General features: G+C 41.1%; 3 pseudogenes across 1 annotated transcript in view; 1 reads left to right on the top strand and 2 right to left on the bottom strand.

The window, feature by feature from the left end:
• Positions 1 to 633: 633 nt before the first annotated feature.
• On the bottom strand, positions 634 to 1368 carry LOC149180293 (strigolactone esterase D14 pseudogene; annotated as a pseudogene).
• Positions 1369 to 1652: 284 nt separating this feature from the next.
• On the bottom strand, positions 1653 to 8733 carry LOC149180292 (bifunctional cytosolic FAD synthase/FAD diphosphatase-like; annotated as a pseudogene).
• Positions 8734 to 12585: 3852 nt separating this feature from the next.
• Positions 12586 to 14361, top strand: part of LOC149180291 (ketol-acid reductoisomerase, chloroplastic-like) — a 68876-nt pseudogene continuing 67100 nt past the window's right edge. The window contains exons 1-2 of the transcript XR_016256908.1: positions 12586 to 13097; positions 13214 to 13306. The product of XR_016256908.1 is annotated as a ketol-acid reductoisomerase, chloroplastic-like (transcript). The remainder of the gene's footprint in view (positions 13098 to 13213; positions 13307 to 14361) is intronic.

Here is a 14361-nt window from a genome sequence, read left to right as displayed (position 1 = left end):
GTTGACAAGGGCATAGAAGATGAATCCTTGTCAAACAGAAGAAAACATTTAATATGAACACTTCCTCAAGACAGAGCAAATAATTTGAATTCTGCCTTTCTCACTTAAAAGTATTCATTTAGAAATGAAATGAAATGGAACACAACAGATTACATATGAAACAAAGGATGAGACAAATGTTAAATTTCATACCACAGGAATCTCAGGGGTCAGAGCTGCATTTTTTATTAAAATCTCTGTCAAACTGTACAATAGAAGCTCTGTTTTTCTCCTACACCAGCTCTCAGAACTCTAACCCAACCCCTACAAATCATTTTCCATACAATAAATAAACTATATTAGAAGAAAACAGAACGACCCAAAACAAGGGCGCTGTTTCACCTGAAGTTACAAAAATAGAACAGAGAACAACCTTCTCCTCGAAATTCTCTAATGACTAACCAAAAAGACTAAAAATTGGAGCGCAGACCCCATTTGTATTACTAACTGAAGTCATAAATAGGAATACGAATCCTATTCTTCTGCTGTGACAGATGTCTTTGTTTATTCTTGGCTTTAGTGTTCTGACTTTTCACCTTCCTTCGCCCTTTTATTATTACAAGGAGGAAATTTAACAACTTCGCTCGCAAGATATTATGAAGTGAAGGGCCAGGTGTCAAGGATGTGCGCCAAATTCTTCTCTCCTCCAAGGCTGCACTGCATGTAATATGGCACGCTCAATGGAACCGTTATGTCCCACGGGGTCTTCACATCGCATATCACTCTGGAAAATGGCTTTTGCAACACAAGTTCGATTTCCGGCTTCATATTTATCAATTTACTACTGAATTCCTGTACCAGAGATGGTTCATCCATGCCAATTAGTAGAGGAACAAATCCTGAAACCCATACTGAATAGTTGGATTTCATTGCACTAAAGATTCCATCGATGTCTCCACATTCGAATCCTCCCTCATAGGATTCATCGTTTAAATACCTTGGGGAACCGCATAGTAATATTAATCTTTCAAACAATCCTGTACTTGGACTTTTGATGGAGGCAAGACAACCCACCATAGCAGAAACTGAATGACCTACGTACACACACTGATCTACTTTAAACTCATCTAAAATGGCGAGGAGGTCATTCGCATAAGCAGAGAGTGAACCAGTATATCATTCGAAGTCAAAATGGTTGGGATTGACACCGCCAGAGAATATCATATCGAATACTATGACCCTGAAATCAGGCACCAGGTATGGAAAAATATATTTCCACATCGATTGGTCGCCTCCAAAGCCGTGTGAGAGAACTAATATCCGCTGGCCACAGCCATAAACTTTCAGATTCAAAGCTTCAAACAGTTCATGAGATTCTAACTTCACCATTTTTGAAGGGCGGGGATTCAATCCCTTTCACCTGGGTGGCTAAGCAGAGAAGTATATATAATCGAATTGCGTGTAAGCTTTGGAGGCGATTAGACACGATCTGGTCGCATGAATACAAACAAAATTTGTGCTGGATTGAGTGCGTAGCGCGCTATCCCAGTGCGTAGCGCACACCTCCAACGCGTAGCGCACCTTCCAGTTTCCAATTTTGAAAACGAGCTTAATTAGCTCGTCCAATTTTCAATCATATTTCTCAGCGTCACGTTACAAATGAGAATTGCAGCTTACCTTGAAGTAATAAAATTTTCATGCACAAATTTGAGGGAATATTTACGAGTCTTTTTGGAATTATATGGTTTACTGAACAGATCTCCCTCAGGTAGCCAAGCCATCTCATTCTAAAAACCAGAGCACTCTTCTCCTATGAACTGTCTCAGATATTCCTCAAATTCTTCATCAGGAGCCAAGCGCACACCAAAGACTTTCGCAACTCCAGCCAACGAAACATCTAAATGAATAGGTCCAACGCTGCCAAAGATAAACACCATGCCACTGCTGTTCAACTGTTTCAGAGATAGCATCAATATCATTAGGAATTACTGCCCGATGAGTGACTGCCCAGCCTATGGAATATCTGAATTTTTCTTTATCACCAGATAAATTGTTAATACACAGCAACCCATTTGGTACTGTATCATGAATGCTTCCAATTGAAGTATATCCTTGATCATAAAGCGTGCAATATGGAACTTTGCATGCAAGAATAAAAGCCCATACATCTCTGTATGACCAATCCAAGATGAGATTCACTCTCATGAAAGGTGGCCATCCTTCTGAGCTTGGGTAGAATTGTTCTTGACCAACCCAAGATATGTATTCTAAAAATTTTCATTCCCTCGCCTGTGCTAATATACCGCATTAGGGTCGCCTATACGGGTACCAAGGAAGATTGCTTTAACAGGCTTTTCCTTTAGCAGTGCCTCTAAACCAGACTTAAAACCAAGCCGAATAATCTCCATCTGCAAGTCATAGGTTTCTGCCGTCTCATATGTGAACGCATTGATTTCTCGGAATGCCCCTGGATTTTCAAAATAGATTGTCCTTATTGGATGCTTCAATTTAGAGCATACATGTTCACTACCTCCAGGTTCTCCCATTTCAACAGGAGCATATCCTGCCCGTAGAAGATGCAGCAAAACCGTAGAGTCCTTCCCACCATTGAAACTGAAAGCAACTTCATCAAGCAATGATGACAGCCCTTCTCATGCTCTTTCTCAAAGAAAGCTCTAAAGTTTCAGAACGGCGTTCGAGCTCCTTGCCTCGTTTAAATGCCTGTAATGCTTCCTCACCTTTTCCTTCTTTCTTAAGAGTATGATATTTCTTTTTCTCCTCCTGGGCCTGCTGCCGAAGTTCCTCAGGTGTAAAGGAATCATTCTCATCATTGGCATGGATAGCACTGTCCTTAAATCTGCTCTGAAAAACATCATGCTTTCTATCGAAAAATTTCAATAATTACATATTTGAAAACACATTTAACGATTTCTTCTTCAAAAACCCTGTCTTGCATTGATAACCATCTTGAAATATAAACTCACTGAACCTTCTTCTAGCCTGTAGGAATCATTTGACAAGTTTGAAGACCAACTATAAAACCTTGACTCTGAAATGACTCTTTTCTGGACCACAGTAACATCAATGAATGACGAGAAATGAACCTTGGAGAATTTGATTCTGACAAGGGACTGACAGGACCGAGTCTAACAAAAAGATCTAAAGAAGATTCTTCAAAATGCGTTCTAAAACAAAAGAAAAAATTGGCGGCAATACACTAAATTATATCTCTGTGTTTTTCGAAAATCCGTCAAATTTGAATTAACAATAAAACGAAGAATTTCCCCATCAAGTTACTTAAAAAGGAAGGCACCACAGCTGCATGGGAGTTAAAACATATATACTTAATAATGGTTTTCAAAATGTTGTGATAAACCATGCACCTGTGCTTCATCATGTATATACAAATTGAACAATTTTTAATGGCTCACCAGAAAATGAAATACAAGTCACAACAAATTTGGGTTATTATAATTGTTTGAGAAAGATGCACGGAAGCTAGCGAATCCATCCTTATTCAAGTCTCACCAGAGACTTCACAGTTTTTAGTGGGAGCATGGGAGAACAAAAAAGGACTCACCCAAACAATTAATCGGACATCCAAAATATCAAACCAATAATTCATTATTTTCATCTTTTAATGGCTTATACATTTCAGTTCGAAACTATAATTATCAAAACTGGTTGCCTCATAACCAACTATTGTTAACTGGGTGCACTGAAATCGATCAAAATTTGAAAAAAAAACCCTAGCAGGGTGATCTGGAATCGATCTAAATGGGAAAGAAACCCTAACTTCTTTGTTTAATACAGAAACCCTACACCGTGAATATGGTCTACTGAATCAAACCATCTTTTAGAAATTAAAGGTAAAGAAACAAGTTTGGTGTAGTTACATCTGCACAAAGGAAAAACAGAAACGGTCGAGCTAGTCACAACTGCCATCTGAGCATCGTTGAATCGTCTAACAAAGAATCAGGAAAAATAGAAACGGCCTAGCCAGTCACAACTGCCATCAAATCAACGATTGAGAATCATTGAATCATTTAACAAAGAATCAAACAACGCATATGGAGGACAGAAAGGCGAGAGGGGAGTTGTTATTATAGGGGAATGCCTTACTGGGTAATTATTTGAGTTATTTGACTTATACACGCCACTATTTATGATGCTTAGTGGCAGAGAAAATTTTAACGATATAAATTTATTTTAAAGTTTAGAAACTTTAGCAAATCCTATTAGTCCCTAATATGCAAACTGTAAAATGTTTGGTGATATTTTTGTAAAACATTTAAACTTCTAATGATTTTTTACATTGTCTTTATATTTTTTTTGCGATTTTTAAAGTAAAATAATTTCATATTATAAAATTTGGGTGAATAATTTTTAGGAAAAATGGAAATTAATGGGTTTTTTTTTTTAAACATGGAAAATTAGCCCACTTGCGATATTAACCTCTAAAATTGTCCATTCATTGTGGATAAAAAAGTTTAATTTTCTTGATATCTAAACCATTATGCCTATATGCATAAATACACCAAAATACTTGCAAAAGTTGACAAAATTTACAACACATACTAATTGATAGGCCCTTTACACAAATGATACAAAAAAAAACATGATTAAGAATTATGAAAAGACACTCCCAGCAAATCCAAGAAGCTTGGAGATTTATGGGAGTTGGATTTTCTTTCTTTGTGATCTTTCTTACCTCTTATCAAAGGAGGGAAGTGACATCATTTTTCTTTAAAACTTTTGAAAATGATGGAGAGGAGGATGCATTGTCGCCTTTAGCCTTTTTTGAAGGTGCAATATCATCTTTGTTCTTTTTCTCCCTTTTTGTAGGGGCAATATCACCTTCCTTCTTTTTCTCCTTTTTTGCAGGTGTGACTTATTTTGTTGCCCCTGAGTCCTTGTCTTGGGTTTTTTTTCCCTGGGAAAAATTGCAATTTTCTATTATATATAAAGAAAATTACATGTTGTAGATGTCTGAGTGGCATATGCAAAAAGTTGGGCCCGTGGGCATCAAATAAGTGTACAAAAAAAACTTGAAAGGGTGGACTGTAATCAGTGCTGTAAAAAATATATACATCATAGGTCTATGTCATATATACATCATAGGTCTATATCAAAAACTGTGTCAAAAATTTTACTACAAAATTAGGGCCTGTTGGCCCTCATATGGTGTTCTATGTACGGATGATGATAATAATGGAATGCTCATCCCCCCTATTGTTCCTTTATGATCCAATTCCCTTGGGCTGGTCGCCTCCTTGGATAATTTGTCGGCAACCAGGTTGCACTCCCTGTAAATATGATGGCAAGAAATAAATTCAAATTGTTATTTAAAAACCCATGCCTCATCCAAAATGTTTCTGAGTGAGTGCATATGACAAATGGATGCATTGTTGAACCAGTTTATGATGATTTTTGAATCCCTAAAGATTTGTATCTGTTTGCAGTCATGTGCAAGTGCAAAGTGGAGCAAGTGACAGAGAGTGATTAATTCAGCGAAATTATTTGTGCCTGTGCCCAGTCCCATTTGAATATGGAAAGTGTGAGTTTCAGATTTGTGCAACAAAATTCCCCCACCATAGCCCTGTTCCTGAGCGGTGACATTAAAGTAGGCCCATGATATACCCCGATTTATGACCTCGACAATCACTGTACGTACAGGGCTATGTTATCGTCCTCTGGAATGTCATGATATGCAGATATAATTCAGGCGATAGCCAAAGGCTAGTTGATAGCCTTGTCACGAAAGATAACCCTGTTTCAGTTCAGCCATACAGACCAACAAATGATTAATGGAATACAATGTTGCTTTTTATTCGTGGTCCCCAATCACCAATGATTCTAGGCATCCACTACGTGAGTCCCGACCCATCGGGCAGTGATAGCAAGTGCAGTGAGGACCTGATTCCATAACTCAATAACCGAGCCGCAGTGAAGGAAAAGGTGGTCGTTTGATTCTTCTGCTTGCTTGCATAAAACACATCTGGAAGGACCATGGTATGACCTGTGCATGAGATTGACTCTAGTAGGTGTTTTGTTCTTCAAGATGTTCCACATGAGTAATCTGGTTCGAGGTGGGGCTTTGAGTTTCCAAATATGTTGCCACCAATTAGTGAGTACAGGAGGTGTATGTGCAGCTTGTATAATAGGGTAACCATCTTTTGGTGTATATATACCATACCCATCATGCGCCCAAATGAGTTCATCTATCCCTTCTTTGATGCGGATGTGGGATTCTAATAAAGCCTTTAAATAATCATCCCATGCCTAATGCCAATGAGCATGGATGCCTAAATCCCCAGCTGATCTCCATGCTTGAGTGAAAATGGTGGAGTTATCCATGTATGCTATGTCCACAATCCTGTGAATTTCATTTTGTTTAAGATGCAAGATGATATCATGGGGGAGTTGATATAGGTTCCCACATCCAGTCCATAGATCAATGCCTAACCTTACTAATTGACCATCACTGATGTGCCATATTAGACCATTTCTGCCAATAGGTAGAGAATGGAGGACAACTCTCCAAATTGATGATATGTCTGATTTATTCCAAGTAGGAAGCCGGATCTAGTCCATGATTGGTAATGGCTAGATGTATTTGTAATGCACTACCTCCTTCCATAGACTGTTAGATGTGAGGATGAGCCAACCCATTTTTGCAGCAAGAGAATGGGCAAAAGCTGATAGATCTTTAAGTCCCCAAACCCCCCACTTCTTTGGTAGTGTGATTTGGGTCCATCCCACCCATGCAAAGGGTTTCCCTTCCTTATATCCGCTCCAAAGGAATCTGCAACATAATTTTTGGATCCGGGCTAGGATGCCTTTAGGAATCCATGCTAATGACATCCAGTACACCGACGTTGCCTCCAGAATTGATTTGATGAGGACTAGTCTCCCTGCCTTTGATAGGAATCTATGGTTCCAATTGTGCAACCTCCTTTCAATCTTGGCTACCAACCATGTCCAATCAACAATCTTGTACCCGTGGGGTTTGATCCGAAATCCTAGGTATTTAAGTCCAAACTCCAATTGTAGGTGCTGATAGGGAAAGTTTTGAGAGGCTGACTGCATTTCCTGAATTGAGCAAGCAGAGAAAGTGATTGTGGACTTCATCCTATTAAAAATATAATCACATCATCCACAAATAGGAGGTGGGTGATGATGAATTGTTCAGTGATCTTTATCCCCATAATTCTCCCTTCCCTTTTGGCTTGGTGCATGAGTCTACTAAGGCCCTCCATGACAAGTAGAAAGAGGAGAGGGGACAAAGGGCATCCTCACCTCAACCCATGTTCTGTATGAAAGAAGTAGGAGGTAGAGCCATTTATAAGAACATTGAAAGATGCAGATGTAATGCAGCACATGGTCCAGGTGATGAAGGATACCGGGAAGCCCAAGTGGGTGAGGAGCATTCTGATGTATAACCAGCTAACCCTGTCAAATGCCTTAGATAAATCAATCTTGAGGAAGGTTCCTTTGAGCTTCTTCAACTTGATAGAGTGGAGGGCCTCTTGAGTAGTGCCCACAGCCTCATGGATTTGTCGATTATGAAGGAAGGCAAACTGCTCAGGGAGAAAGTGATTAAACAGTATGGGTTTAAGGCGACTGGCAATAATCTTAGCAATGATTTTGTAGAGATAGTTGCATAGAGAGATGGGCCTGAAGTCATCTAAGGAACTGGGCAAGTCCACCTTAGGGATAAGGGCGATGAAGGTGGAGTTGATGGCCTCATATAGATGACTAGTGAGTCTACATTCCTCCACCAGATTGAGCAGATCCTGTCTAATGATGTAAAAAAACGCAATATAGGATTCAATTGTCCACCCATCCGACCCAGGGCTCTTATCTTTCTTGAAACATTTTATAGTGCCCTCTAATTCGCTCATGGAAACAGGTTTGACAAGCTCCTCAGAGTCTTCATGATCCACATATCGAGGGAATAACCCTGCTATGCGAATAATTTTAGCCAAGGATGCTCTTGGGGGGCCTTGAATAGCTTCCGGAAGTGTGATTTCCCAAGGTGTGCAAGCTGATGAAATGAAGTGGCAGGCTGACCATCTTTAGTGGGCATACTCCAAATAGTGTTGCTGGCCCTCCTGCCTTTGGCAAAAGTGTGGAAAAATCTTGTATTATCATTGTTGACTTTTAGCCAAATGGCTCTACTCTTGAGGCGCCAAGTTTCCTCACGGTCTTTTAGAATCTTGCTCTGTGTGACTCTAATCCAGTGAGGTGAGTTTTTGCCTCATCCGATAAGAAACCTCTGCCATGCTCATCCAGTAGGTCCGCCATCTGAAGTTCAATGGATGTGAGGGCTGCTTCATCCCTGTCTCTTTTTTCCTTGGCCCATTTTATAGTGAGGCTTTTGATCTCGAGAAGATTCTGACAGAAGCCCTCAGTTATGGTTCTCCCCCTAGAAGGTGGGTGGGAAAGCCAATAATCAGTGATTAACTTAATGTAGTCTAGATTCATTAACCAAGAGGAATTGAATTTGAAAGGAGCCCTAGGTTTAGGGAAGGGCCCTAAGATCTCAAGGTAGATAGGAGAGTGGTCTGAGATTCCACCCATACCAACCCATTGTCGATAATTAGGAAGAGCCTGAATCAAATGTTCTTTAATGAGAAATCGATCCAATCGCCTGGCTAATGCAGCATCCCCAGTTCTTCTGTTGCACCAAGTAGGGATCAGTTTGTGCATAGAAACATCGATAAGATGGTGTTGCTCCATAAGTTGAGTCATGGTGTCTGAAAGAGGATCAATCTGTGCATTACTGCCCCAGGATTCCCCAAATCCAATAGAGAAATTAAAGTCCCCTCCTATGATGAGATTGTTGTAATTGACAAGGGATAGGTTAAGTAGATGAGTCCAAAATTCAACTTGGTTGAGGCAAGGGGCACAGATATTCAAAATTCTAATCTCCAGACCTAATTCAGAGGAGAAGATGTCCATACTAATGAATCCAACTCCCCCCCAAATGGAGAGAGTCTTAATGGTGCGAGGATTAATCCCCAAAGCAATACCACCAGATCGTCTAATAGCATCGTGAGCATGGAAGATCCAACAAGGTTTCAGTGATTGAAGTACAGGGACAATCTGGTATGCATTGGCCAGAGTCTCTTGCAGATAAAGGATGTCGAAGGTCTCAGATTCCAACAGTCTTCAGAGGGTAGATTTTTTGGCAGGGCTTGCCAGGCCCTTGCAGTTGAAAGATAACCATTTCATGTCAAAAACCGATGTAGGGTGTTCGATGCTCTAAGAAACCTGTCGAGTGTGGATTGCTTGCCCATAACAACGTCAACCCCAACTTGTATGATTGCCTTGGAGATGAAAGAATGTCTGCCTCTGGTGGACTTGGTGGATATGGGAGGGGAAATCAGCTTGATCCCAGGTAGTTCAGGTGGGAGGGATGTACGAGACCGGAGATTGTAAGAGTGTGAGAGCCCCGAAGAGGTAGGAACCTCCAGGAGGGGATCAGAGGGTAGATCAGGTATGGAAGGCGGAGTGGTGGCGATGGTCTGAGGGTTCTAGTCCAATGGGCAAGATAACGGGGACGATGAGATGCCGAGAATGGATGCAAATGCAACATGATGATGCAAAACAGAAACATAAGAAATAATAGGAGATGTAGAGTAGAGGGGAGAAGTAGTACCCGATGATCGAGCAGCCGCAGCTGCAGCTGTAGCCCTAGATCTCGTCATGGGTGGTGAAGGAGGCCTGGGAGCAATCTGAATAGGGATCTAAGCATCGTCGCATCCTGTGAGAGTTGGTCCTTGAGATCGAGAGATCGACTCTTCTGCAGTTGATGGAACTCCTGTAGCCGCTGCATCTGGTTCTTTGGTCGAAGATCTGACAAGGTTAACCAAAGGACAGTCTTTGAATAAATGCCCCACTTTATGGCACCTTCAGAAACGGAAGGGAACACCTTCATAATCCAGGAGTTGAATTCTAGTAAATCTTCGCCAATGCAGAGTGATCTGAGCCTCCAATCCTTCCCTAATATCCAAATAAACCAAAATTCAAGCCATATACTTGTTGGTCGAGGATTCATAAGACTTGTCAAAATCTAGATATGTGCCAGTGCATTCCCGATGCGCGAAAATACATCTTCGGACCAAAAAAGCAGGGGTAGGCCCGGAAGCTTGACCCAAATTGGTCCAACTCCCACCTGTTCATGCTAAGGGTCGAAAAGTGGGCTCCATCGCTTGAGCAGGACTGGTGCCATCTCTATATGCCAGTGTCATGACAGGACCCAAGTTGTCTATTCTTTTGTAGCGAAACTCAGCGCGAACCATCCTCAAGCCAAGGTGGTTACAAATGGGAGTTCCGTCATGATATGTACCCAAATCTCCATGACCCATTAGCGTAGACGACCAACTGTGTAAGCATGCCCTCGAACCCTTCTAACCAGCACCAAGTTAGCAGTATCCACCACCTCCGCCATGTGCACATCCACCCCAAAGCTGAGCTCCAATTTCTTATGTGTTTCCTTTACACACTTTTGTTTTTTTCCGTGTTTGCGGAGCAGTCGGATGAGCCTATAGAAGGTCTTGTGAACCCGTATTATGCCTTCGAGATAAAGGGGTGTCGGTTTGAGGGTTAATAGTAGGGGATTCAAAGCACTTGGATGAGGATGAGGAGAGGCTAGGAGTAACCAAGGAGTGAGACAAAAGGTGTGGCGCAACCTATTGCAGGGGAGTAACGAATCCAGAGGAAGGTCCGACCGCATGAGGGTTTGTGGAGGGGGTATTCAGATGAGGAAAGTTCGTGAGGACGAAATCAAAAGTAGGAGACGAGGGAATGCAAGATACGAGATAGGTTAGGGTTGCCGGCGAGAGGGGAGGGCAGTTGAGACCCGACGAACCTAAGGAAAAATCGGCGGACGGAATAGGAAGCGAGGAGGGTCCAGGGTTGTAACGACTACAAGAGAGATACTGCAGAGATGGAGCGACTGTGCCTGGTGTTCTGTTATCCGTCCTCACCGATGAAAACCTCGGGATAGTCCAGATGGACCCTTTGGTGTGCGGATCCTCTGAATACTCAACCACGTCGACATCCATTGCCGACACTCGGTAGACAACCAACAACGACGACACGAGAAGGCAGGGAATCGGGTTGACAACGCAGGAGATGAGGTGACGAGGTAGGCTGTCATCCATAGCGATAATCTCGACGTAGGAAGGCGATGCTAACAGATCGTTTGTAGCAAAGGGAGTGCCCTAACCCTTCTCAGCTAGGGTTTCAGAGCAGAAAGTTCGCTCCATCTTCCGAGTGGGTCGAATAGGTGATATTTTGTACATAAAGCAAAAGCAAATCTACTTTGAAAAAACATGAGAGATTTATGGATGATTTATTGAGTCTTGTCTTGGGTTTGTTTGAAAGGCCACTTCCATTAACCTTTGAGAGCCTAACTCTTTATCCTTCTTTGCTTGTGCTCTTCTAACATCTCTATTAGTGCGACGACCTACTTTCTTATGTGGTTTTTCATGAATTACCTTTTCACACTTTGATTTTTTGTTCATAGATCCATAAACCAAAGATCCCTGATAATTATTGGTGTTTCTAGGGGAATGAAATACCTCTTCCTCTTTTGATGCAACCTCTTCCTCCATGATTAAATTTTTTCCGTGTCAAAACATCTTCAAAGGGAAGTATGTCATTTTGACCCTCACGACTTGTGCATTGAAAATTAACCAACTAAATATTTTGGTACAATGGATTAAGGATTTCTCCTGCTTGTTCATCTACCTATGTTTATATATATATATATTTTTAAAAAGAACATTGATATTTCTATTAAAGAATTTGGATTCTGGCCAGAACCATTACATTCAAAAGCAACATCAATTCCACATCCCCCAAAAAATGCTTTCACCAAAGTCTATAAGTTTTCAAAATTTTCTTCTCCATATTTTCTTCAACATTTTCCTTATAATTTCGGTAAAAACCCCATTAATATTTACACACTTGCATAACCCCACCTAAATTTATATTTATTATTTAATTAAATATCAAACATTTTATTTTTAAAAATCATTTAAATAATAATTATTTTCGTTACACCATTGTAAAACCTTGAGTTTCTCCGTCATGTGAAAACGTGTATACAAAGAGTGTAGGCTTAAGATAAATGCTAATAGTTGAAAACAAGAGACTTAAGCAGGATTGCACTCTTCCTCCAGACAATGGGGGGCCCATGAATAAGTTATGTGTGTTTTCGTAAAACAAATTGCTTGGCTCTAACAAGAGACTTAAGCATGATTGCACTCTTCTTCCATACAATGAGGGGCCCATGAATAATTTATGTGTTTTGGAAAACAATTTGCTTGGCTCGTCCCTTGTGGAAGAGTTAATTTTTTCCGATTTCCTCTCCTGGTTTATACGTTATAAATAAATGTATGGAGTGACGTGCAAATCAGTATGGCAAAGTGATTGGAAACGTGTAGTTAACCGGATAGGTGTTTTGAAGCGTCGGTTGTTCTATTATAAGAATTTTACTAATATTTTTTAGAACACTACACATGTATAAGAATTTTACAAATATTTTCATAACACCATATATATGTTGGCAAGGATAAGGATGAGCGTTTTGGAACTTGTGTTTGTCAAAGGAGGAAAGCCTAAACCCTAGACCTTCCGTCCCGTCGCTACCCAAAGGTGACCGGAGAGAAAGGAGGGCAATCGTGATCTATACAAGGACTCACAGAAAGGAGCGGAACTCTTCTTTTCTCTTCCCTCATTTCTTCTGCCACTTTGAAGGGAGCGTGCTTGTCTTTTTGTTCGCTGGGAGATAGTGTGCAGTGGTGATGGCGGCTGTGACAGTGGGTGCATCGATCGGCAGCGCTGCTGCTGTGACTAATGGCAATGGCAGCGCCCAGGCCGAGAAGCGCAACGGCCCCTGTAATTTGGGGTTTTGTTCACAGTCGTTAAAGGGAGTGCAAATCCCCACTAAGTTAAACTGGGGGTTAAATACCAGGGGCCGCGGCAGAGGGGGAGCCCTGGGTGCTCACATGGTGGCCGCCCCTCTCACCAAAACGCCTTCGCGCATCGATTTCCAAACCGATGTTTTCAAGAAAGAGAAGGTCACGCTTGCTGGCCAAGATGAGGTATTGCTGTTAACATCTAAACAAAGTTATGTTTGATAGCTTCTATATAATTTTCTACGGATATATTTTCTATATATAATGTGGTCGTTGCTCTGTATATTGTTGTGTGTGCACAGTATATTGTGAGAGGAGGGAGAGATCTGTTCGAGCTGCTCCCCAAGGCTTTCAAAGGCATCAAACAGATCGGAGTCATTGGCTGGGGTTCTCAGGTAGTTTTTCCTCAATTTTCCAGCGTACCCCCTTCACAACACACATCCACTCACTCACTGACACCCGTCTACCTATTTGTGTAAAAGATGTAGCTGATCATATCATTTGGTAGTTAAACCCAGGAAACTCTTTACAGGCTTTGCGTCACGGCCAGGTTCCGTTACGCGAAGGCATAACAAAGGGTTTTGTTATTTTAATTAGTCAACCCTTTCCAACTGTCCAATTGTCGCATTTTGAAAGATCTGCCATCTTTCCCATTTTCTAAGTGCTAAAAGGTTGCTCTTAGCTAAAACGAACTTTTGAGTCTGGTGCTCCAAAACCCCTTTGTAGTATGCAATTCGAGAATCGACACCTTGAGACTGCATCCTTGCCTTCCTATACCAAGGGAATCCATAGTCTTGCAGAGTGTCACAAAGTCCACAAAGTCCAAGCAATCAACCGCATATGCGAGGGTTAGGAAATTAAATGGCAGATTTATTCAAGAGTTTGGTTTATGGGGCTTCACATTTTGCACATTAGAAACCAAATTGTGGCAGAGTCTGGTGTTTTAGATGTATTATTGGCTCGTTATAAAAAATGATCTATTTTTGGGGCTTCTCACTCCCGACTAAAACGCGAGCTATATTGAAGTTGCAATATGCACATATTTAAACCATCTTGCCTCAAGAAGTTGGTAATTTGGCATTAGTTCAAGGTCCAACTTAACTCTAGATCTATGTGCTTTATATATATATATATTTGTTTTGTATCATGCAGCTCACAGTTTATAATGTGTTGATAAACAATAGTCAGGAATGATGCCAAACAAACTCATGAGTCCTCTTCTTCCAATAGTTGATATGCTTTAGTTTTTTCTAGAGTTATTTTTATGTATATATAGTTTTGTTTGTGAAGCACGGGTTCGCAAACCTGGGGGTGGGGTTTGTGAACCCATCTCGAGTTTTCGTCCCCACAAATTGGGTGTTGAAGTGGGTACTTCCCAGATGCACCCATACAAATTAAGTTCTTCCCATAGGAACCCAATACTCAATACTTGTGGCCTGGGTTCCTTTGC

Source organism: Pinus tabuliformis, chromosome 3_2 (genome assembly GCF_031772625.1).
Source record: "Pinus tabuliformis cultivar Carrire ecotype Pingquan chromosome 3_2, CPIR1, whole genome shotgun sequence".
NCBI lineage: Eukaryota > Viridiplantae > Streptophyta > Pinopsida > Pinales > Pinaceae > Pinus > Pinus tabuliformis.
This window is presented reverse-complemented; position numbering and strand designations above follow the sequence as displayed.